The sequence below is a fragment of the Pseudophryne corroboree genome, chromosome 1, assembly GCF_028390025.1.
Source record: "Pseudophryne corroboree isolate aPseCor3 chromosome 1, aPseCor3.hap2, whole genome shotgun sequence".
Lineage (NCBI taxonomy): Eukaryota > Metazoa > Chordata > Amphibia > Anura > Myobatrachidae > Pseudophryne > Pseudophryne corroboree.
The window spans coordinates 779,031,768-779,058,623 of NC_086444.1; positions in this window are offsets into that span (position 1 = coordinate 779,031,768).

A 26,856-nucleotide genomic window follows, 5' to 3' on the forward strand; every position below is an offset into this window, starting at 1 on the left:
CCCCCATCCCTGCTCCATTCATCTCTGAAGTTCCCAGGTCTGTGTCACCTATCTCTATGTCCCGAGGCCCTCCTCCTTCCCCCCTCTTGTGCCCATTTCCTGTGTCACCCCTCCCATATCCTGTGTCACCTCTGCCGCATGTCCCCAGGTCCTGTGTTCCTCCTATCCCTCTGTCTACCCTCAAGTCCCCAGGTCCTGTGGCACCTCCTCCCCATCATGTGTACTGTGCATATATATGCTGTGTCACCTCCCTATGTCTCCAGGTGAGGTCCTGTGTCCCACCTCCCCCCTGATGTCCCTAGGTCCTGTGTCCCTCATCCCTCTTCCCCCATCTTGTGCCCATGTCCTGTGACACCCACTCCCACTCTTGTTCCCCAGGTATTGTGTCACCCCTTCCCAGGGCTTGTGTCACCAACCACATATCCTGTGTCAAACCCCCCCTCCCATGTCCCTAGGTACTGTCAACTTTTTTCAATCATGTATACATGTTTGGTGTCACATCCCCCCATTTCCTCGGGTCCAGTGTCCCACCTCCCCCTGTCTTGTGCCCATATCCTGTGTCACCCTCTCCCACTCATGTTCCCAGGTACTGTGTTGTCCCTTCCCCTCATGTGTCCAGAGCTTGTGTCACCCTTCCATATAGGGTGATCCGGACCACTTGTCCAACAGATCCCATTGAAAGGTTCTTGCATGGAACCTGCCGAATGGAATGGCCTCGTATGATGCCACCATCTTTCCCAGGACTCGCGTGCAGTGATGCACCGACACCTGTTTCGGTTTTAATAGGTCTCTGACCAGTGTCATGAGCGCCTGAGACTTCTCCATCGGGAGATAAACCCTCTTCTGGTCTGTGTCCAGAATCAAGCCCAGGAAGGGCAGACGAGTTGTAGGAATCAACTGTGACTTTGGAATATTTAGAATCCAGCCGTGCTGTTGTAACACTTCCCGAGAGCGTGTTACGCTGATCAGCAACTGCTCCCTGGACCTCGCCTTTATGTGGAGATCGTCCAAGTATGGGATAATTGAGACCCCTTGCTTTCGCAGGAGCACCATCATTTCCGCCATTACCTTGGTAAATATTCTCGGTGCCGTGGAGAGACCAAACGGCAACGTCTGGAATTGGTAATGACAATCCTGTACCACAAATCTGAGGTACGCCTGATGAGGTGGATAAATGGGGACATGAAGGTATGCATCCTTTATGTCCAGAGACACCATAAAATCCCCCCTTCCAGGCTTGCGATGACTGCTCTGAGCGATTCCATCTTGAACTTGAACCTTTTCAGGTATATGTTCAGGGATTTTAAATTCAATATGGGTCTTACCGAACCGTCCGGTTTCGGTACCACAAATATGGTCGAATAATAACCCTTCCCTTGTTGAAGGAGGGGAACCTTGGCCACCACCTGCTGAAGATACAATTTGTGAATTGCAGTTAACACTATTTCCCTCTCTAAGGGTGAAGCTGGCAGGGCCGATTTGAGGTATCGGTGAGGGGGCATCTCTTCGAATTCCAGCTTGTATCCCTGAGACACAATCTCTATTGCCCAGGGATCCACCTGGGAGTGAACCGACTTGTGGCTGAAATTTCGGAGACGCGCCCCCACCAGGCCTAGCTCCGCCTGTGGAGCCCCAGTGTCATGCGGTGGATTTAGTGGAAGCCGGGGAGGACTTCTGTTCCTGGGAACTAGCTGTGTTGTGCAGCTTCCATCCTCTGCCCCTGCCTCTGGCAAGAAAGGACGCACCTCGGACTTTCTTGCCTTTTTGTGATCGAAAGGACTTCATTTGGTAATACAGTGCTTTCTTAGGTTGTGAGGGAACATATGGCAAAAAATTTGACTTTCCAGCCGTAGCTGTGGAGACTAGGTCCGAGAGACCCTCCCCAAACAATTCCTCACCCTTGTAAGGTAAAACCTCCATATGCCTTTTTGAGTCGGCATCTCCTGTCCATTGCTGAGTCCACAGGACCCTTCTGGCAGAAATCGACATTGCATTTATTCTAGAGCCCAGTAGGCTAATGTCTCTTTGAGCATCTCTCATATATAGGACAGCGTCTTTTATATGCCCCAGGGTCATTAATATAGTATCCTTGTCTAAGGTATCAAGTTCCTCAGATAAGGTATCCGTCCATGCTGCTACAGCACTACACACCCAGGCCGACGCAATTGCCGGCCTTAGTAAGGTACCTGAATGTGTGTAAATGGACTTCAGGGTACCCTCTTGCTTTCTATCCGCAGCATCTTTTAGGGCGGCCGTATCCTGTGACGGCAGGGCTACCTTCTTGGATAAGCGTGTTAGAGCTTTGTCCACCCTAGGGGAGGATTCCCAGCGTAACCTGTCCGTTGGTGGGAAAGGATATGCCATAAGCATCCATTTGGAAATCTGCAGTTTTTTATCTGGAGATTCTCAAGCCTTTTCACATAACTCATTTAGCTTGTGTGAAGGGGGAAAGGTCACCACCTGCCTTTTTTCCCCATACATATGAACCCTCTTGTCAGGGACTGGGGTTTCCTCTGTGATGTGCAACACATCCTTCATTGCTATAATCATATAACGGATGGCTTTAGCCAATTTAGGCTGTAACTTTGCATCATCGTAATCGACACTGGAATCAGAATCCATGTCGGTATCTGTGTCAACAATTTGGGATAGTGGGCGCTTCTGAGACCCTGACGGCTTCTGCGACATAGGATCAGGCACGGGCTGAGACCCTGACTGTCTTAAGGCTTCAGCTTTATCCAACCTTTTATGCAAGGAATTTACATTATCATTTAAAACCTTCCATATATCCATCCAATCAGGTGTCGGCGCCGTCCGCGGAGACACCACATTCATTTGCTCCCGCTCTGCTTCCACATAGCCTTCCTCGTCAAACATGTCAACACAAGCGTACCGACACACCACACACACAGGGGATACTCTTTTTGAAGACAGTTCCCCCACAAGGCCCTTTGGAGAGACAGAGAGAGAGTATGCCAGCACACACCCCAGCGCTATATGTCCCAGGAATCACACAGTAACTTAGTGTTAACCCAGTAGCTGCTGTATATTATGTTTTTGCACCTAATTTATGTGCCCCCCCTCTCTTTTTACCCTCTTCTACCGTGAATCTGCAGAGGAGAGCCTGGGGAGCTTCCTCTCAGTGGAGCTGTGGAGAAAAAATGGCGCTGGTGAGTGCTGAGGAAGAATCCCCGCCCCCTCAGTGGCGGGCTTCTGTCCCGCATTTCTGTACAAAATTATGGCGGGGGCTCATACATATATACAGTGCCCAACAGATCTCCCTGAAAATAAAAAACCTAACAAAATACTTTCTTATAGCAAGCTCAGGAGAGCTCACTAAACAGCACCCAGCTCGTCCGGGCACAGATTCAAACTGAGGTCTGGAGGAGGGACATAGAGGGAGGAGCCAGACACACCAGAATCCAAATTCTTTCTTAAAGTACCCTGTCTCCTGCGGAGCCCGTCTATTCCCCATGGTCCTTATGGAGTCCCCAGCATCCACTAGGACGTTAGAGAAAGTATAATTACCACCAATAGCATACACATGCACACAGACAGCACTGCCCCAAGCTTCAATACAGAATGCTCTCTAACATCAGAGCCAGAGTTATGATTTCTGGCTGATATCTCTGCCTCCCTTGCCCCTGATATATAATATATGTGTTTTAATGTTTGTTCATAACACCTTGAAAAAACAAACACCTTACGGCACTGAAACATCAATATCACTATGCCTGCACTGATGTACTAATGTACAGTAGTAAACTACTAATAAAGATTTTTTGCTTAATTCACCAAATCCAATAACTGCCACCTGGTTCCTATTTTGTGTGCACTTGGGGATGTATCAGTTACCCTAGGGAGCCTGGCTTTAAGTTAATATATAAATATGTACACAAATATCCTAGTGCACTAATACATATTTGACTGTATATTCAGTGTCAGCTGAGATTATAGATGACTTTGCCACAGTGGGTTGATAATGAGTTCAGTATACCAGAGACCTTTGTTTAGGTGGGGCAAATGTGGAGCACCCCAGAATAAAACCCTCTCACCAGGAAAAATTACCACAACAGATAATAACCTTTAGTGGTCAAATATTGATGTTTTATTTGTTTTACATTTAAAAAAATAAATAAAAAACATAAAATGTGTGTGTATGGGGGGTGGCTTAGCTGGTAAAGGGAGAGGACGTGTCTCTCCTTTGCTCCTGCAGCTAGACCATTACAGAGACTAAAACATTGGGGTACCCCATCCCTAAATTGTTACTTTAGCCTCCTATGCAATACAGCATAGCCCGAGCTCCGTTTGGCACCTCCTGGCAGCGTTGGTGACAAGCCACCACACTGATGTCTGCAGCACAGTGAAAGCTGTGGTCTCGGTGTCTGGATCCCGGTGGCATGTCTTTTCAGGGACGCACCCTGCACTTTCACATAGCAGCCCGAGGCTGTCTCTGAGGCTCTACCGCCGTGGCCCTCTCCTTCTGAAGTTGATTAGGAGTAGCCCAGTCCACAGAGATTTTATGAACACCATCTTACTGGGAGATCACACGGGGGAGTGATCCTGCACCCATACCTGCTGTCTCATACAAGGAGGCTGCAGTGTATAACATTGCTACAGGATCTCACATTTTGGAACCATCTGCTCGTCTCTCAGTGGTCTCTTCATATTGTGAGCCACGGACTATAAATAAAAGTGCCTTTTTACCCTGTATATTTCAGATACACCATCCTGGGGCCGTATACTGTGCATTATGTTGCCCTGAGCAAGGTGGTACCGCTGCAGTGTCTCTCGCTGTCCCCATCTCAGAAGTCCTGGATCTCACAACTGTTGCCTTAGATTACTGAAGCATTGTCACGTTACCTGCTGGCCCCGCTGCCCACTTTCTGCCCTACACCGAGCCCACTAAGTTTGGCCATTTTTTATTTTTTTTTACAAGTTTGAAGACCCTGCTGTTTGTACTTTGGATCCTACAGTAATGTAGCAGTTTATAGATTGGTTGATACATGGACACATATGACCATAGGTAACCCTCTGGTGGTCATTTGCTAGCGATTCAATCATAGTAGTTGCTATACTTACTGCTTCACACACTGCCTCTATGGATCTGAAGCCTATTCCATAAAGCTGTGAGACTCTGTTTCTATTACTACTGGGACTGTTCTGACTGCCTTTGAGGCTTGCATTGACCCGGCCTCTTAGAAGTTGCTCCTCCTTCTATATTCATTTACTCAGAGGCGCTCAGACTAGCGGGATAATTGATTACTTGCTAAGCTTTTGCAACAGGCTATTTACTAGCGTTTCCATTCCTCTAGTTCCCCCCAAACTTATCGCACCATACCCGCATTGTTTTTCTATCTTCGATTATACAAAATGAGTAAAATGGCCCCTAAAGTGAAGAGGTGCAACCAACAGGGGATTCTGCAGTATTCATCTCGTACTGACTCTCTTCAATCTTCTGAATCTCCACCAACTTCTCCAGTGGGTATGCACACTACGGACTCTTCTCCTGCTCCTGTGTATGCTACTAAAAGCGATATTCAAGCTATCATTGCTGATCTGAGTAAATCCCTTAATGCTATTTTCCAGCATCTCTCTGCTGATCTCAAAACTAAAATCGCTACGCTAATCGATTGTATCCCAGCAGTGGAATCTAAAATGGAATCTAATAATAAAGGTCTCTGTGAAGTCTCCCAGGATGTAGACTTTCTTTACAGAGAACTTCTCTTCATGTTAAGAATGAAGATTTGGAAAACAGAGAGAGGAGAAACAACCTCAGAATCCATAACATCTCTGACTCTGTCACCTCTCGGAATCTGGAACCTTACCTGAAACGCCTTTTCCTAATGTTGGTTCCCGACCTTTCAGATCACTCTCTACTTATAGATAGAGCTCATAGAGCATTATGCCTGAGGTCTAAAGATGGTGACCCACCTAGAGACTTTATATTGAAATTTCTGTCCTTTAACCACTTGCCTGGCATGGTCACATCAGATGCGACCATGCCTGCAAGTGCTCTATCTGACCCGGTTGCATAGGATGCAACCAGTCAGATAAACTGTGTTAGCAGCAGCAGGGAAGGAAAACTTCCCTCGCTGCTGCTGTCAGAGGGACCGAACTGTCCCTCTTCCTCCCTGCACTCTCCCCTGCTGATTGCCATGCTGCTGATCACTGCTGATCGGTCAGCATGACAGGATCCCCCCTTCCAGTGGCTGCAGACAATGGCAGCTGTGGGGGAGTGTAAATGAACCCTCCCAAGCCACCCCCAGAGCCCCCCCTGTATACCTGGAGGCTGTTCCGGCTTTCAAAATAAAAGCCACGATAGTCACAATGTTTACGATGTTCCTATGGTCGCGATGTTCCCGATAGATGTTCCGATGTTTGGGGGGGGGGATATATATATATATATATATATATATATATATATTATTTTTTTTTTACTAAAATCATTTTGAATATGGTTAAAGTCATCTTTTTCACCTAATTCACTCATTAAAAAATGACAATTTCAGGGCTTTTTTTGCAAAATAAATCATCCATTATGTGGTTAAAACTAAGGATTTAATTGTCAACAGTAGCAGAGGGTCTTTGCATATTCTTTTTGAAGATGTCCATCTTCAGATCTTCCAAGATTTGTCTCCCTCTACCATCTTCAAATGTAGAGTACTTAGAGATGTTACCAAAACTCTGCGGGACAATGGATATGTTTATTAGTGGGGTTTCCCTTTCCGCTTAGTTGTAGACATTAATGGACGTCCAGTTTTTGTGAGACACCCTGAGGTGGGTAAAGCCATTCTTCACAAGCTCAAGCTCACTGGAAGTGGATTGAACCCTCCTTCGCAAAACCAGGATGGTCCCTCTACCTGAACTCTTCGTGTGCTCATCTCTGGTACAGTTATAGTGTTGAATATTGTCGTTCACTTTGGTGAGCTTGCTTTTAGGTTATGTGCCCCGGGTTGCCTGCTCCTGCCTCATCTCCTTGATGTTTTGGATGCCTCATTCATTAAGCACTGAGTGTTTAGATTCTATACTTGAGTGCAACTCTGGCCCCATACCTTATTTTATTGTTCTTATTGTATTACTGTACTACACCTGATTATTTTATTATGCGGGTGACATGGTTAGTTTAACAACTTTTTCTGTTTCACATTATATTTACGGGTGGATGAAGATGGCTCTGTTTGTATCTTTCCAACCCCCTCTACTCGGTGGGACTAGTGTGAGGTAAACTAAAAGTTTGTTACCCTCACTACTGACTGTAAGTTAATTTTTTCTTATACGCACTCTCAGGAATTTGAACCCACTAGGATTTGTCCCTTATATTGGGACAAATTTTCCCTTTTTTCTCAAGGGCTCAACCACTGTGAACTTTTGTTTTCCGGTTGAGAAGTCTTTAGTTCATATTTCCTTATCAACCCAATCCCCCTTTTTTTCTCTTCTTTTTATACTCAACTGTCAGCATGGTATTTCATATGCTATAGTTGTTGCTATATATTTTTATCTCTCCTTCATTTCCAATGCCCATTACTGTATTGTCGCTTAATGTGAAGGGTCTTAACACTCCTCAAAAGAGGTCGCTCTTATATAAAACAATCCATGCTAATCAAGGAGATCTTATATTTTTGCAAGAGACTCACTTTAAAAAGGGCTCTCCCCCTTCATTAGCTTCTTGTAGGTACTCGATTGTAGAATATTCTAACTGCTCTTAAAAAAAAAAAGATGGAGTGGCCATTCTGATGATTTCGACTAAAATTGACATTGATGGTAGATACATTATCATGGTTTGTCAAATAGGTCACTAGATAGTTACTAGAGATGAGCGCCTGAAATTTTTCGGGTTTTGTGTTTTGGTTTTGGGTTCGGTTCCGCGGCCGTGTTTTGGGTTCGAACGCGTTTTGGCAAAACCTCACCGAATTTTTTTTGTCGGATTCGGGTGTGTTTTGGATTCGGGTGTTTTTTTCAAAAAACACTAAACACAGCTTAAATCATAGAATTTGGGGGTCATTTTGATCCCAAAGTATTATTAACCTCAAAAACCATAATTTACACTCATTTTCAGTCTATTCTGAATACCTCACACCTCACAATATTATTTTTAGTCCTAAAATTTGCACAGAGGTCGCTGTGTGAGTAAGATAAGCGACCCTAGTGGCCGACACAAACACCGGGCCCATCTAGGAGTGGCACTGCAGTGTCACGCAGGATGTCCCTTCCAAAAAACCCTCCCCAAGCAGCACATGACGCAAAGAAAAAAAGAGGCGCAATGAGGTAGCTGTGTGAGTAAGATTAGCGACCCTAGTGGCCGACACAAACACCGGGCCCATCTAGGAGTGGCACTGCAGTGTCACGCAGGATGGCCCTTCCAAAAAACCCTCCCCAAACAGCACATGACGCAAAGAAAAAAAGAGGCTTTTTACTGATATTTGGTGTTTTGGATTTGACATGCTCTGTACTATGACATTGGGCATCGGCCTTGGCAGACGACGTTGTTGGCATTTCATCGTCTCGGCCATGACTAGTGGCAGCAGCTTCAGCACGAGGTGGAAGTGGATCTTGATCTTTCCCTAATTTTGGAACCTCAACATTTTTGTTCTCCATATTTTAATAGGCACAACTAAAAGGCACCTCAGGTAAACAATGGAGATGGATGGATTGGATACTAGTATACAATTATGGACGGGCTGCCGAGTGCCGACACAGAGGTAGCCACAGCCGTGAACTACCGCACTGTACTGTGTCTGCTGCTAATATATAGACTGGTTGATAAAGAGATAGTATACTCGTAACTAGTATGTATGTATAAAGAAAGAAAAAAAAACCACGGTTAGGTGGTATATACAATTATGGACGGGCTGCCGAGTGCCGACACAGAGGTAGCCACAGCCGTGAACTACCGCACTGTACTGTGTCTGCTGCTAATATATAGACTGGTTGATAAAGAGATAGTATACTCGTAACTAGTATGTATGTATAAAGAAAGAAAAAAAAACCACGGTTAGGTGGTATATACAATTATGGACGGGCTGCCGAGTGCCGACACAGAGGTAGCCACAGCCGTGAACTACCGCACTGTACTGTGTCTGCTGCTAATATATAGACTGGTTGATAAAGAGATAGTATACTCGTAACTAGTATGTATGTATAAAGAAAGAAAAAAAAACCACGGTTAGGTGGTATATACAATTATGGACGGGCTGCCGAGTGCCGACACAGAGGTAGCCACAGCCGTGAACTACCGCACTGTACTGTGTCTGCTGCTAATATAGACTGGTTGATAAAGAGATAGTATACTACTAATATTATATATACTGGTGGTCAGGTCACTGGTCACTAGTCACACTGGCAGTGGCACTCCTGCAGCAAAAGTGTGCACTGTTTAATTTTAATATAATATTATGTACTCCTGGCTCCTGCTATAACCTATAACTGGCACTGCAGTAGTGCTCCCCAGTCTCCCCCACAATTATAAGCTGTGTGAGCTGAGCAGTCAGACAGATATATAATATATATAGATGATGCAGCACACTGGCCTGAGCAGTGCACACAGATATGGTATGTGACTGACTGAGTCACTGTGTGTATCGCTTTTTTCAGGCAGAGAACGGATATATTAAATAAACTGCACTGTGTGTCTGGTGGTCACTCACTATATAATATATTATGTACTCCTGGCTCCTGCTATAACCTATAACTGGCACTGCAGTAGTGCTCCCCAGTCTCCCCCACAATTATAAGCTGTGTGAGCTGAGCAGTCAGACAGATATATAATATTATATATAGATAATAGATGATGCAGCACACTGGCCTGAGCCTGAGCAGTGCACACAGATATGGTATGTGACTGAGTCACTGTGTGCTGTGTATCGCTTTTTTCAAGCAGAGAACGGATTATAAATAAAAGTGGTGGTCAGTCACTGGTCACTATCAGCAAAACTCTGCACTGTACACTACTGAGTACTCCTAATGCTCCCCAAAATTAGTAAATCAAGTGTCTAAACGGAGAGGACGCCAGCCACGTCCTCTCCCTATCAATCTCAATGCACGTGTGAAAATGGCGGCGACGCGCGGCTCCTTATATAGAATCCGAGTCTCGCGATAGAATCCGAGCCTCGCGAGAATCCGACAGCGTCATGATGACGTTCGGGCGCGCTCGGGTTAACCGAGCAAGGCGGGAAGATCCGAGTCGCTCAGACCCGTGAAAAAAAACATGAAGTTCTGGCGGGTTCGGATTCAGAGAAACCGAACCCGCTCATCTCTAATAGTTACCATGGTCAATCTATATGCCCCCCACGTAGGATAATCTAGGTTTTTTCTATCACTTTTTACAAAATTACAAAAAATACGTAGAGGTATGGTCATACTGGAAAGGGGATTTTAACTCCATTTTGTAAGTAGACTTGGATAGAACTGGTCCTAGGCATATTTTCCCTCAGCGTCACATCTCGGGCACTCTTGGTAGCACATGGCTGAGGCTGGTCTCTTTGACACTTGGCGGGCTACACTTTCTACTCACATCTACATGGTTCATATTCCCATAATGATATGCTTATGGGTTGTAGCAGGGTACTGAATGTTTTAGCAGCTGTAGATATAGTACCTAATATCTATTCAGATCACTCAATCATAAAGTTTTTCTTTGACCCCATATACACCCCCCCGAGGTCACCCTTCTTGGTGACTTAACAAAGCTTTTCTTCATATTCCCACATTCAGAGGCTATATCAGCTCCCAGGTTGAAGATTATTTCAGACGTAACATGTCCTCTGATGTACATTTTTCCACAAATTGGGAGCCACTTAAAGCGGTGAGTCGTGGCGTAATCATGAAATATTCTTCCCATAGAAAGAAACAGCAGATGCAAAAAATTAAGGACCTTACTACCCAACTCGAACAGTTCGAACATACTCATAAAACCACACATTCCCCCTCACTTTATAAACAAATACAGAGTATCAGGGGTGAGCTCCATTCCTTATTAGCTGAACAAACTGAAAAATCTCTTAGGTGGCTAAAACAGAAATTTTATGAAAAAGGCAATAAATCAGATACATTGTTGGCGTCTAAGCTGCGTACTAAACAGGCTTCTCAAACCATCACAGCTCTTCGAACTAAAACAAGACATTTAAGCTATGACCCCATTGTCATAAACAACTCCTTTCATGCATTTTAAAAATCATTATATAATCTTCAGGGTGAGGACCCTACACAGGTACCACACTCTTCAGCTTTACAAGTTTACTTAGATTCTTGCAATTTACCTAAATTAAGTCATCCTTCTCTTTCTAAACTGCATTCACCTATCACCATTGAGTAATTAGATATGGCTTTAAAATCACAAAAGCCTTCCAAAGCTCCAGGCCCCGATGGGCTTTCAGCATTGTATTACAAATCTTTTTCTGGAGTTTTGACGCGTCACTTGGTTTCTCTTTTTAATAAAATTATGCAAGGAGAACGTTTTCATATTGATACTTTAAAATCTGTAGTCATAGTTATTCCCAAACCCCAGAAGGACACTACATGTTGTACAAATTATAGGCCAATCTCTCTAATTCATGCGGATATTAAGTTATTTGCGACAATATTAACAAACAGATTAAATCTCTTCCTGCAACGACTAATTGACGCAGATCAGGTTGGTTTTGTACCGACCAGACAGGCTCTTGATAATACTCGCCGCACTGTCAACCTCATTGCTCATAATAATCGACTCTAATTGCCCGCTGTTATGCTTTCATTGGACGCGGAGAAAGCCTTTGACAGACTCTATTGGCCTTTTATGTTTCGAGCATTACAAACATATGGCCTCTTCGGTGACTTTCTCACAGCGATACAAGCTCTATATTGTAGCCCTGCAGCTATTGTATCTGTCAATGGGCTTTCTTCAATACAGTTTGGTTTGAGCAATGGGACTAGACGGGTCTGCCCGCGGTCTCCCTTGGTTTATGCATTAAGTATAGAACCTCTGTCTGCTAAGATTCGAGGCATCTCAGTTGCAAAATCAGAATATAAATTATCATTGTTCGTGGACGAGTTCTGTTGACATTGTCCTCTCCTCTGACCTCTCTTTCTACTTTGGAAAATTAATTGGCTTTGAATGGCAAGTATTCTGGGTACAGGAGTAACAAGACTAAATCAGAAGCAATGGCGTTTCACCTTGCTCCCTCTGATTTAACACTTTTGGAATGTAAATTTACATACTTATAGCGACAAAAATCGCTTAAGTATCTGGGCATCCAAATTATGAAAGAATATGACCATCTGTACAAAGCTAATTATGTTCCTCTTTTACATTCTATTCAATCAGATTTAACTAAATGGGCTCCCCTCTGTATCTCCTGGACAGGACGCATGGTGTAGAAACAAAAAGATAGGAATGGATCGTGCGCAATATAAATAGCAGCTGGTAATGTCTCAAAGGCTCCTAGAGGTTTCCTTCACCCCTCACCCACAAAGTGCAAAACAAAATAGAAAATGGAGACTGAGACTTAACTAGCGCTTCTTATTCCTGGTGATGTTTGTCTTTCCACAGGCTTCCGTCACTCGCGGATATAAGTTGTAAAAAGATAAATATAAAGTGCATATAGTGAAATACCGTTTTAATTGAATACACATATACCACACATTAAAAGAACAAAAGTCAGATATTGCACAATTTCCCTTCAAGCAGCACAAGAAAGACAGGCTAATTACCGGTAATTAGCCTGTCTTTCTTGTGCTGCTTGAAGGGAAATTGTGCAATATCTGACTTTTGTTCTTTTAATGTGTGGTATATGTGTATTCAATTAAAACGGTATTTCACTATATGCACTTTATATTTATCTTTTTACAACTTATATCCGCGAGTGACGGAAGCCTGTGGAAAGACAAACATCACCAGGAATAAGAAGCGCTAGTTAAGTCTCAGGACGCATGGTGTAATGGTTAGCATTACTGCCTCACAGCGCTGAGGTCATGGGATCGATTCCCACCATGGCCCGAACTGTGCGGAGTTTGTATATTCTCCCCGCACTTGCGTGGGTTTCCTCTGGGTACTCCGGTTTCCTCCCACAATCCAAAAATGTACTGGTAGGTTAATTGTCTCCCAACATAATTAACACTAGCATGAATGTGCGTGCGTGTACATGTGATATGGAATATAGATTGTAAGCTCCACTGAGGCAGGGGCTGATGTGAATGAGCAAAATATTCTCTGGAAAGTGCTGCGGAATATGTGTACACTATATAAATAACTGGTAATATATAAATAATAATAACTATCAAGATGAACATCTTGCCCAGACTACTTAATCTATTTCAGACAATTCCCATTACTGTACCAACCACGTTTCTTCGCACAATACAAACACTATGTGGTAAATTTGTATGGCTGGGTAAAAAACCTTGTAATCGCAGAAACGGTTTGGCTAAATTTACATTTATATTATTATGCCACTCAGTTGAGCCACATTCTGTCATGGCATGTGGATGAGGGTAGTAAAAAATGGGTAAACCTAGAAAGCGATCTCATTGCTGATCACCACTTAAGGTTCATTCTTGGCTTCCACCTTGCTTGAGACCAGCCTCAGTCTATGCCAGGCATGTCCAAACTGCGGCCCTCAAGCTGTTGTGAAACTACACATCCCAGCATGCCCTGACACAGTTTTGCTGTCAGAGGATGCTAAAGCTGTGTCAGGGCATGCTGGGATGTGTAGTTTCTCAACAGCTGGAGGGCCGCAGTTTGGACATGCCTGGTCTATGCAGTTCCTTATGTACAAATGACGTTGAGGGTCTGGGATAGCTTGAACAAACGATTGAACTTGGGTCCGTATCCCTCACCTTTGACACCTCTTTGGTGACACCCCCATTTTCCTATGGGTTGTGTAGGTACATATATGTGCCCGTGTGCTGCAGCAGGGATCAGAAGAGTACGTCATATTTCGGGAGTACTCTTCCGCATGCATAGAGATTCCACTTTTGGATCTCTATGCATGCGGACACATATGAGAGCTGCTGGGAAATAAAAGAGGCCTAACATTATTCAGTCCACATTTGGATCCTTATGTTTTTTGACATATGAAAGAACTGCGGGGAAATTATAAATAAAAAGTCTGATAAACCACTTACAAGTTACTACTTTGAAGATTAATATAAATTACCAGGCGGTCTCAAGTAGGAATTCCTATTAGACACTGCTAAATCGTGTAAGTCAATTATTTTATATAATAACTTTCAGCTAAATATGGACCATATTTTTATGGAAATACAACGGTTTAAAATTAAATAATTTGCTATTCAGAAAGAAAACCCCTGAAGAAGTCGCTATAAGACGAAACGCATTGGGTGAAAGCTTATCAATTTTGGAAAAGTTGTAATTTAAGACTGTATTTTTATTGAACAACAATACATTGTGAAAATGTTTACCAATTCTTTCCAATGGGAATGGGGATTCAAATTGTTTTTAGCAATAAACAATAAGTGTCCTAAAGAAAAAGGGTGTTTATGTAAAGTCATCCTCTCTTTATTAGTAACCAGATATAAATACACCAAATCATACTTATTCAGTAACCAGATAGGAATACACCAAATCACATTCTAATAAGTGCGCTCCACAGAGACATTTTTTTGGTATATATATATATATATATATATATATATATAGAGGGTGCACACTCACATTTGTTTATGAAGAAAGTGCTGGGGTGACTTCCAATGAGGGAGAAATCTCACTCCAATAAATTTCCAAATTAAGGGAGCACTCACCAGTCTTCAAATAGATCAAGGCAATTTATTCAGACCATCAGCATATAGTTTATGTCGACGTTTCGGTCACAATTCTGACCTTTGTCGAGATACCAGTGCACTGAACTAGTGTTACCTATATACCCAGGCTTCTGACATGTGGCTGATGCCTAAGATACTAGGATGCTTCAGGTGTATAAATTGCACCACTTGCCAAAGTATGACCATTGGTCAATTTTTTCATCATCCGCATACAGGAGCAAAGATATCTATACGTCATAGATTGAGCTGTACCTCTGATTATGTGGTGTATATCCTGACATGCCCATGCTCCTTGGTATATGTTGGAAAGACTATTCGTCCATTCCGTGAAAGAATGACCAATCACTGACTCTCTATCATAAATGCCATAACAAGTGGCAATTCGGACAAACCGATGGCCAGGCATTTCTGTGAAGCACGACACTCCCTGGCGTCACTGAGGAGTATGTTGATTGACAGAGTGGAGATGCCCAGGAGAGGTGGGGATCGGGCAAAACTACTACTGAAACATGAAGCAGCGTGGATCCATAGACTGGACACAATACGACCTCGTGGCCTCAATGATGCAATACACTACAGTATTTTCCTGGAATGACAGCCTTGCCATGGCTCCATGGTTATTTTTGTGTAAAAAAAATTTCTTTTTCTTTTTTCTTCTTTTTTCTTCTCCTTTTTTTGTGATGTTCCTGTCGTCGTTTATTATATTTTTTCTATACGTTGCTCTGAAACTGAAATTTTGTGATTTGAAATTAGATACTACTATACATATGGGGGACCCCTGACAAATCATATTTTTTAGTGATTTATATGGGACCCACTATGCATGTAGGCGGGATCGAATGTGGTTAAAAGCTGCTATATTATGGAATTTAAGATGATACCCACTATAGGTTGTTCCCCCCTGTAATACACTTACTCACTTTGCAGCCCTAGTTGGAGATGTGTATGTGTTTTTTTCAAATGTTTATAATTAGATCAGGCTGATCTACTTATAGTGTATTGCCAATAATATATTAGTAATGTAGCATGAATATATGCACCTTTAAGATGCACCTTTTTGCATCGCATATTAGGCTTGATGTATTTGTTGCTAGGCAGCGCTATGTAGCGCCGATCACGTGACCTGCGGCTGAATGACAATATCTTGTATGTTAATGCGGAAGCTGCGTTCCACGGACCGGAAGTATGGCCGGCGGTGGAACGCACACCATTTTCACTGCATAATAATTAGCCAGCCCTTCTGTATGTAGCGCCGATCATGTGACCTGCGGCTAAAATGATTATATCCTGTATGCTAATGGGGAGATTGCGTTCCACGGACCGGAAGTATGGCCGGCGGTGGAGCGCATGCCGCATATACTGATCTTTATTGTATAAATATTTGTTGGCTGCAAGGCTGGGTAAGTGAATGATTGCTAAGAAAGGGGTGGAATAAAATATAGTGACCTCTTGGTTTTAATAAGTGTTTAATGTCTGTAATTGTTTGATATGTGGGGTGTGGGGGAGTTGCTTTGATTAATTGGAGGGAGGGATCTATATGGGTATATAGGTAACACTAGTTCAGTGCACTGGTATCTTGACAAAGGTCAGAATTGTGACCGAAACGTCGACATAAACTATATGCTGATGGTCTGAATAAATTGCCTTGATCTATTTGAAGACTGGTGAGTGCTCCCTTAATTTGGAAATATATATATATATATATATATATATATAAAATACACATTTATAGACCACTGCAAGAAACTGGATTTTGACACCAATCCTCTTTATACCACATTTATGCACCTACCTTGAGAGCTCATTGTTATTCAGTTACAATACCCTTTATTACATTACACATTTCAATAAATTGTGAAGTAGTTATTGAAAAGGTATAAGTGTAGCACTTTCTCTCTGAAGGATGTATATGAAACCAAGTTTAAGTTAAACTTGTCTAATACATTTTTTATATACTCAAATTAATTTCATAAAGAGAGTAGAATTTTTTAAGAAACACAAATCACACTTTTTCAAGTGTGGAAAAAGGGTACATAGTTACCTGAAACGCGTTGTGTAACACCATGCACGCCATGCACCTTTGCTGACGGGACCGCTCGATTTGGACTCCTCCATTAAGGCAAAGCTAGGTGGTGTGCTGCAGATCTTGCCTGCAATCTGTAATTGGGGCTCAATGACATCTGCTGAAACACACCACCAGCCATTCATGGTATGGACAAGAGGAGGGATTTCATCCTGTCTTCCATGTTTTAATATGAGACTTGAATATGCATTGATCTGTCTCATATACAGTATATAAATTTCATCGTCGTTATTTTATAATTATGATTTGTGTTTCTTAATAAATTATACTCTCTTTATAAAATGAATTTGAGTATATAAAAAATGCATTAGACAAGTTTAACTTAAACTTGGTTTAATAAGCATCCTTCAGAGAAAAAGCGGTACATTTATACTTTTTCAATAACTTCTTCACATTATGGCTATATAAGGTTTCGGTGTTTACTTATCTAATGGTATATGAGCTGCATATTTTTTTTGTTCACTGCGCTCCTACATGTGAATTGACATTTCAATATACTGCCATACCCAGGATTCAAACCTATAACCTGTTGAATTTTAACCAAACACCATATTCATTGAGCTATTTGATCCTGCATAAAAACTATGAACACTATATGCAGCTACTGGTACTTTGTTAAAAAATATATAATCAGCAATGCAGTTGAGCAGATCTATGTGGTGTACAGCCACACATCCAATCTTTTGCAGCCACACACTACATAGATCTGATCAGCTGCAATGCTGATCATTTTTTCACAAAGTGCAAGGTAAGCTTCAAATAGTTAGAATTCTCTATCTTAGAATCATCTACTTTTCTATGCAAGGGCAGACTGCTCAATGAATAGATTGTTTGAATGCAATGCCACAGACAATGGGTTCGAATCCCGGGTATGTCAGCATCTTGAAATGTAATAAGGGACAGTGTGACTGAATAACTAAGAAATCTCAAGCGAAGTTCGTAAATACAAGAAATTAAAAGAGATAATTAACAAGTGCCACCAACAGTGCCCCCTACTCTGCAGCGCTACATGCGGTGACCCCTCTGCACACACCTTGTTATGGCCTTGCATCATTCATATACAACTGCATCCTCATTTAACTATCCTTCTAGCTGGAAATTTCCGTGGCTTTGAGCGACACAAAACATCTCATGATAAGGTATCACAACGTGTGATAAGATGTCTTAACTAGTATTCTGTAGAGTTCTATGAAGCAGGGCTATTATATAACATACTAGCTAGAAGCATTTTGAGGGTTAATCAGAGTTGTCAGCAAACCAGAAAGTTAGCAATTGGGCAAAACCACGCTGCACTGCAGGAGAGGCAGATATAACATGTGCAGAGAGAGTTAGATTTGGGTGGGGTGTGTTCAAACAGAAATCTAAATTGCAGTGTAAAAATAAAGCAGCCTGTATCTATCATGCACAGAAACAATATAACCCACCCAAATCTAAATATTAGCATCTGCTCAAGATTTGCAGAATAGAGCACCAGGAGCCACATTTGTAGGTATTTCTAGAGAAAGAAGAACCCCTTACAAGGACAAAATACACAAAAGAGGAGTAGCAATAGTAATAGTAATACAGTAGTTAGTCTTCTATTTAAATACAACTTTTTAACCAGATCAAATTAAACCACACACTCTTTAAATAGATAAAACATCTATGTTACTAACTGCTTATTAAGCAGTTTTGAAATAACACTTACTTGCTTTTTTCACAGTATCAATTATTACCTTAGCAGTATTTTAAGGCGCCCATAACTTTATTGTGATTACATAAGCTAGCTTATCACTAAAATAAAACGACACCACACTGAAATAAAGACACGGACATGGTAGCTGGAGTTAAAGGTCAGACGATATTTATTGATCGCTGACCAACTCTTTAAACTATAATTGTAATTAAATTGGAATTAATTTAGATTGTAAAATTAAATTTAGATTGGAGGATGGCAACGAAAAAGTCGCTACCAGACACCAGCTCCAGTCACTTAGATGAAAACCAACAAACCAAGGAGGGGAGTACCCAAACCCCGCCTCCTTTCTGCATAACCCGCGTTGTGCTGGCCTCACCACTCTTTTCTCTGGCAAACGTTCGGTTCCCGAAGGGGCACGTCTAAATGTCCAATCGCAAGAGAAGGGCAATCGAAAATCGAAATCGAAATCGAGCGAAATGGGTGTGCACTGGCTCCTCCCTCTATGCCCCTCCTCCAGACCTCAGTTAGATCCTGTGCCCAGAGGAGACTGGGTGTATTGCAGGGGAGCTCCCCTGAGTTTCTCTGTAAAAAGAATTTTGTTAGGTTTTTTATTTTCAGGGAGAACTGCTGGCAACAGGCTCCCTGCATCGTGGGACTGATGGGAGAGAAGCAGACCTACTTAACTGATAGGCTCTGCTTCTTAGGCTACTGGACACCATTAGCTCCAGGGGGTCGGAACGCAGGTTTCACCCTCGCTGTTCGTCCCAGAGCCGCACCGCCGTCCTCCTCACAGAGCCGGAAGATAGAAGCCGGGTGAGTAGCAGAAGAAAGAAGACTTCAAAGGCGGAAGAAGACTTCAGTTCTTCAGTGAGGTAAAGCGCAGCGGTAACGCTGCGCGCCATTGCTCACACACACACACACACACACACACACACACACACACACACAACAGCGGGCACTGTAAGGGTGCAGGGCGCAGGGGGGGCCCCCTGGGCAGCAATTAATAGCCTCAAGGGACACTGGCAGATGTACATATACTGTGGAGGCAGTATATTATTTACCCCCGCCAGTTTTTTGATTGTTTGAGCGGGACCGAAGCCCGCCGCTGAGGGGGCGGGGCTTGATCCTCTAGCACTAACCAGCGCCATTTTATCCACAGCACATGCAGAGAAGCTGGCTCCCCGGACTCTCCCCTGCTGAACACGGTCACAGAGGGCAAAACAGAGGGGGGGGGGGGGGGAGCACTTTTATTGGCGCAGTGAGTGTATATTATATATATTTGTATAAAAGCGCTGTTTGTCTGGGAATTGGGTTTCCAGTGTCAGTTGGCACTGGGTGTGTGCTAGCATACTCTCTCTCTGTCTCTCCAAAGGGCCTTATTGGGGAACTGTCTCCATATAGATATATCCCTGAGTGTGTGGGGGTGTCGGTACGCGTGTGTCGGCATGTCTGAAGCGGAAGGCTCTTCTAAGGAGGAGGTGGAGCAGATGATTGTGGTGTCTCCGTCAGCAATGCCGACACATGATTGGATGGATATGCTGAATGTTTTAAATGCAAATGTGGCTTTGTTATATAAGAGATTGGACAAAGCAAAGTCCAGGGATAATACAGGTAGTCAATCAATGGCTTTGACGGTGTCACAGGGCCCTTCAGGGTCTCAAAAACGTCCCCTGTCCCAAATAACAGACACTGATACCGACACGGATTCTGACTCCAGTGTCGACTACGATGATGCAAGGTTACACCCAAGGGTGGCCAAGAGTATTCATTATATGATTATTGCAATAAAAGATGTTTTGCATATCACGGATGACCCCTCTGTCCTTGACATGAGGGTTCACATGTTTAAAGAAAAGAAACCTGAGGTAACTTTTCCCCCATCTCATGAGCTGAACGAGTTATTTGAAAAGGCTTGGGAAATTCCAGACAAGAAGCTGCAGATTCCCAAAAGAATTCTTATGGCGTATCCATTCCCTGTGAAGGACAGGTTGTGGTGGGAATCCTCACCCAGGGTGGACAAGGCGTTAACGCGCTTGTCCAAAAAGGTGGCGCTACCATCTCCAGACACAGCAGCCCTCAACGATCCTGCTGATCGCAGACAGGAAACTACCTTAAAATCAATTTATACACATACAGGGACCTTGCTCAGACCGGCAATAGTGTCGGCTTGGGTTTGTAGCGCTGTAGCAGCTTGGACTGATACCTTGTCAGCTGACTTTGATACCCTAGATAGGGATACCATTTTATTGACCTTAGGTCACATAAAAGACGCAGTCTTGTATATGAGAGATGCTCAGAGAGACGTTGGTCTGCTAGGTTCGAGAGCCAACGCCATGGCGATTTCTGCTAGGTGAGCCCTGTGGACCCGCCAATGGTCGGGTGATGCCGACTCAAAGAAACATATGGAAGTTTTACCTTACAAAGGTGAGGTTTTATTTGGGGAAGGTCACGCAGACCTGGTTTCCACAGCTACCGCGGGTAAATCTACCTTTTTACCTTATGTTTCTCCACAGCAAAAGAAGAAAACGCCGCAATATCAGATGCAGTCCTTTCGATCGCATAAGTCCAGAACAGGTTGGGGTTCTTCCTTCCTCGCCAGAGGTAAGGGTCGAGGGAAAAAACTGCCTGCTACGGCTAGTTCCCAGGAGCAGAAGTCCTCCCCGGCTTCTACTAAATCCACAGCATGACGCTGGGATTCCACTGAGGGAGTCCGCCCCGGTGGGGGCACGTCTTCGACTCTTCAGCCACGTCTGGGTTCAGTCAGACGTGGATTCTTGGGCAATGGAAATTGTATCCCAAGGCTACAAGCTGGAATTTGAAGATGTGCCTCCTCGCCGGTTTTGCAAATCAACTTTACCAGCTTCTTCCCCAGACAGGGAGATAGTATTAGCTACGATTCAAAAACTGTGTCAACAACAAGTGGTTGTTGAGGTTCCCCTAGTTCAACAGGGGAAGGGGTACTACTCAACACTATTTGTGGTCCCAAAACCGGATGGTTCGGTCAGACCCATTCTAAATTTAAAATCCCTAAACCTGTACTTAAAAAAGTTCAAATTCAAGATGGAATCGCCCAGGGCGGTTATCTCCAGCTTGGAAGGGGGGATTTTATGGTGTCTCTAGACATAAAGGATGCATACCTTCATGTCCCCATATATCCCCCTCATCAGGCGTACCTGAGATTCGCTGTACAGGACTGTCATTACCAGTTTCAGACGTTGCCGTTTGGGCTTTCCACGGCCCCGAGGATTTTCACAAAGGTAATGGCGGAAATGATGGTGCTCCTGCGCCGACAGGGAGTCACAATTATCCCGTACTTGGACGATCTCCTAATAAAAGCGAGATCGAGAGATCAGTTGCTGAAAAGCGTGTCACTCTCCCTGAGTGTGCTGCAGCAGCATGGCTGGATTCTAAATCTTCCAAAGTCGCAGTTGGTTCCAACGACTCGGCTATCTTTCTTGGGCATGATTCTGGACACGGAACAAAAGAGGGTTTTTCTCCCTGTGGAAAAAGCCCAGGAACTCCAGAACATGGTCAGAGACCTGTTAAAACCGGAAAGAGTATCAGTCCATCAATGCACTCGAGTTCTGGGGAAAATGGTCGCATCCTACAAGGCCATCCCCTTCGGCAGGTTTTATGCGCTGACGTTTCAGTGGGACCTTCTGGACAAGTGGTCCGGGTCCCATCTTCAACTTCATCAAAAAATAAGCCTGTCCCCCAGGGCCAGGGTGTCTCTCCTGTGGTGGCTGCAGAGTGCTCACCTTCTAGAGGGTCGCAGGTTCGGCATTCAAGACTGGGTTTTGGTGACCACGGACGCGAGCCTCCGAGGATGGGGAGCAGTCACACAAGGAAGAAACTTTCAGGGGATATTGTCAAGCCAGGAGGCTTGTCTACACATCAATGTACTGGAATTGAGGGCCATATACAACGGCCTTCGTCAAGCGGAGAATCTCCTTCGCGACCTACCGGTTCTGATTCAATTAGACAACATCACAGCCGTGGCTCATGTAAACCGCCAAGGCGGGACAAGGAGCAGAGTGGCAAAGGCGGAAGCCACCAGGACTCTTCGCTGCGCAGAAAATCACGTAAGTGCTCTGTCAGCTGTATTCATTCTGGGTGTGGACTACTGGGAAGCAGACTTCCTCAGCAGACACGATCTCCATCCAGGAGAGTGGGGACTTCATCAAGAAGTTTTTGCAGAGATAACAGATCGTTGGGGACTTCCTCAAATAGACATGATGGCGTCACGCCTCAACAAGAAGCTTCGGAGGTATTGTGCCAGGTCTAGGGACCCTCAGGCAGTAGCAGTGGATGCCCTGGTGACACCGTGGGTGTTTCAGTCGGTCTATGTGTTCCCTCCTCTGCCACTCATCTCAAAGATATTGAGAATCATAAGACGAAAAAGAGTGCAGACAATACTCATTGTTCCAGATTGGCCTCGAAGGGCCTGGTATTTAGATCTTCAGGAAATGCTCACAGAAGATCCGTGGCCTCTTCCTCTCGGAGAGGACCTGTTGCAACAGGGGCCCTGCGTGTTCCAAGACTTACCGCGGTTACATTTGACGGCATGGCGGTTGAACACCGAATCCTAGCTGGGAAAGGCATTCCGGAAGAAGTCATCCCTACTCTGATAAAGGCTAGGAAGGAGGTGACGGCGAAACATTATCACCGTATCTGGAGAAAATATGTATCTTGGTGTGTGGCTAAGAATACCCCTACGGAAGATTTCCATCTGGGCCGTTTTCTCCACTTTCTGCAGACAGGAGTGGATATGGGCCTTAAATTTGGCTCCATTAAAGTACAGATTTCGGCCCTATCGATTTTCTTTCAGAAGGAATTGGCTTCTCTCCCAGAAGTCCAGACTTTTGTAAAGGGAGTGCTGTACATGCAGCCTCCTTTTGTGCCTCCTGTGGCACCATGAGACCTTAACGTGGTGTTAAAGTTCATGAAATCTCACTGGTTTGAGCCCCTTCAGACAGTGGAATTAAAATTTCTCACTTGGAAGGTGGTCATGTTGTTGGCCTTGGCGTCTGCAAGGCGGGTGTCTGAATTGGCGGCTTTGTCTCACAAAAGCCCCTATCTGATTTTTCATGTGGATAGAGCGGAGTTGAGGACTCGTCCTCAATTTTAGCCTAAGGTGGTTTCTTCGTTTCATATGAACCAACCTATTGTGGTACCGGTGGCTACGAGTGACTTGGAGGATTCCAAGTCCCTGTATGTAGTCAGGGCCTTAAAAATTTATGTAGCCAGGACGGCTCGGGTTAGGAAAACAGAGGCTCTGTTTGTCCTGTATGCAGCCAACAAGGTTGGCGCTCCTGCTTCTAAGCAGACTATTGCTCGCTGGATATGTAACACGATTCAGCAGACTCATTCTACGGCTGGATTGCCGTTACCGAATTCGGTAAAGACCCACTCCACTAGGAAGGTGGGCTCTTCTTGGGCGGCTGCCCGAGGCATCTCGGCATTACAGCTTTGCCGAGCGGCGACTTGGTCGGGTTCAAACACTTTTGCAAAATTCTACAAGTTTGATACCCTGGCTGATGAGGACCTCGTGTTCGCTCAATCGGTGCTGCAGAGTTATCCGCACTCTCCCGCCCGGTCTGGAGCTTTGGTATAATCCCCATGGTCCTTACGGAGTCCCCAGCATCCTCTAGGATGTAAGAGAAAATAAGATTTTAAATCTACCGGTAAATCTTTATCTCCTAGTCCGTAGAGGATGCTGGGCGCCCGTCCCAGTGCGGACATAGGGGGTAATTCCAAGTTGATTGCAGCAAGATTTTTGTTAGCAATTGGGCAAAACCATGTGCACTGCAGGGGAGGCAGATATAACATGTGCAGAGAGAGTTAGATTTGGGTGGGGTGTGTTCAATCTGCAATCTAATTTGCAGTGTAAAAATAAAGCAGCCAATATTTACCCTGCACAGAAATAAAATAACCCACCCAAATCTAACTCTTTCTGCACATGTTATATCTGCCTCCCCTGCAGTGCACATGGTTTTGCCCAATTGCTATCAAAAATCCTGCTGCGATCAACTTGGAATTACCCCCATATTTCGGCAAGACTTGTATATAGTTATTGCTTACATAAGGGTTATACAGTTTTGATCAGTCTCGGACTGATGCTGTTTTGTTTCATACTGTTAACAGGTTAGTATATTCCATGTTATATGGTGTGGATGGTGTGGGCTGGTATGAATCTTGCCCTTAGATTAACAAAATCCTTTCCTCGTACTGTCCGTCTCCTCTGGGCACAGTTTCTCTAACTGAGGTCTGGAGGAGGGGCATAGAGGGAGGAGCCAGTGCACACCCATTCTAAAGTTCTTTATAGTGCCCATGTCTCCTGCGGAGCCCGTCTATACCCCATGGTCCTTACGGAGTCCCCAGCATCCTCTACGGACTAGGAGAAAAAGATTTACCTGTAGGTTTAAAATCTTATTATAACTTTTAATTATTTATTTTGTAAATTCTAGCGAAATATTAAAAACAAGAATTGTGAGAAGAATAAGAAATTGTGATTAAAATGTAAATGCTGCACACTGAATATCACTGTATTGTTCCTTTAATAAATTTGTTCAAATGAACCAGATATTGTGTCTGCATGTTCAATCTCAAATTCTATGTATGAAATTTTCGTCTGTTAGCTGTCTCCCACTTTTCAGGAAACCAGTTTCATAACCTGAACTCTGTCTATGTACCCTGTTGGTGAATTGTAACTATGTACAGTATCCGTTGTATTCGAATGTATCACTTCAGAGGGTACTGATTTGTATCCATTATATGTATATAACCATTTTGAATGTCTCTGGTTTATAACTCCCACTTCTGTAGATAGAATTATAAATACTATTGTCAGATGTAATTATCAAGTATAGTTCGATCACATTAGATAATGGTGATAATATCTCACCATTCTATGAGACCCTTCCAGGAAACTTTTCCTAAGGTATAAATATTTACTTTGTTATTAAGTTGGCGCTGCCAGCGCTTCATGCACATTACCCTATCCAGAGTTGATTTTTAAATCCCCCATGGAAAACCTTTTATGGGGTAGTGTTGTTATTCATGTAGCACTGCATTTCATGCACTTCAAACAACTGTCATAGGAAGTCCTAAGGGATACTCAGATTCAGGAGGGTCTTTCGGGTGATATGACCTTGGTTACTACTGTTACTTTCCTAAAACACGTTCAAGACACGGCAAGAGTCCTCTGTGACTCCCTTAAAGAGATTGGCAATATAAATGCTATAACCACTGCTATGGCTATGTCTGCATGCAGAACCATATGGTTACATCAATGGATTGCAGATGCTGATTCCAAACGTAATGTGGAATCTCTTCACTTCACAGGTGTATGGCTCTTCGGAGGTGAATTGAACGCATGGATCTCCAAAGCTACTGCTGGGAAATCCACGTTTCTCCCTTCAGGGGCTCTGCCTGCTAGGCGTACCTACCCGGACTGTCTACTCAGTCCTTTCGGTCCTCCAGATTTTCGATCTAGGGCCTGGGGTGCCTCCAGTGCTGCTAGAGGCTCCAAAGGTAAGCCTAAGAAACCAGCCATTGCCGGCTCTCAGGAACAGAGCACCAGTTCAGCTTCTGCAAAGACTTCGGCATGATGGTGCCCACCAACCCCGAGACGATCTTGTGGTGCGAGCTCGGTTATGTCACTACAGCCAATTCTGGGATGGTTCCTGCCAAGATGCCTGGGTAAGGGACCTTATCTCTCAGGGTTACAAGCTGGAGTTTGACGGTGCTCCTCCCCAACTATTTTTCAAATCAGGTTTGCCAGCTTTGAAAAATATGCGTGTTACAATACAACAGGCCATCGACAAGTTGGTCCAGTCCCAGGCCATTGTTCCAGTACCCCTGCTACAGCAAGGACAAGGTTACTACTCCAGTCTGTTTGTAGTTCCAAAACCAGACGGGTCTGTGAGACCCATTTTGAATCTGAAGTCCTTGAATCCTTACCTGAAGGTTTTAAAATTCAAGATGGAATCTTTGAGAGCAGTGATCACGGGCCTGGAACAACAAGAATTCCTTGTGTCCCTGTATATCAAGGACGCCTACCTACATGTCCCAATTTGGCCTCCCCATCAGGCCTATCTATGGTTTGCCCTACTAAACGATCACTACCAGTTTCAGGCATTACCCTACGGACTGTCTACAACTCTGAGGGTGTTCACGAAGGTGATGGTGGAAATGAGTCCATGGGGTCAACAGTGTCCTGATAAAAGCCAGTTCCAGGGAGCTTCTACTGCTCCATATAGATCGATCTATCCAACTTCTGTCTCACCATGGGTGGATCCTCAATCTACAGAAGTCTCAACTGGAACCGTCTCAG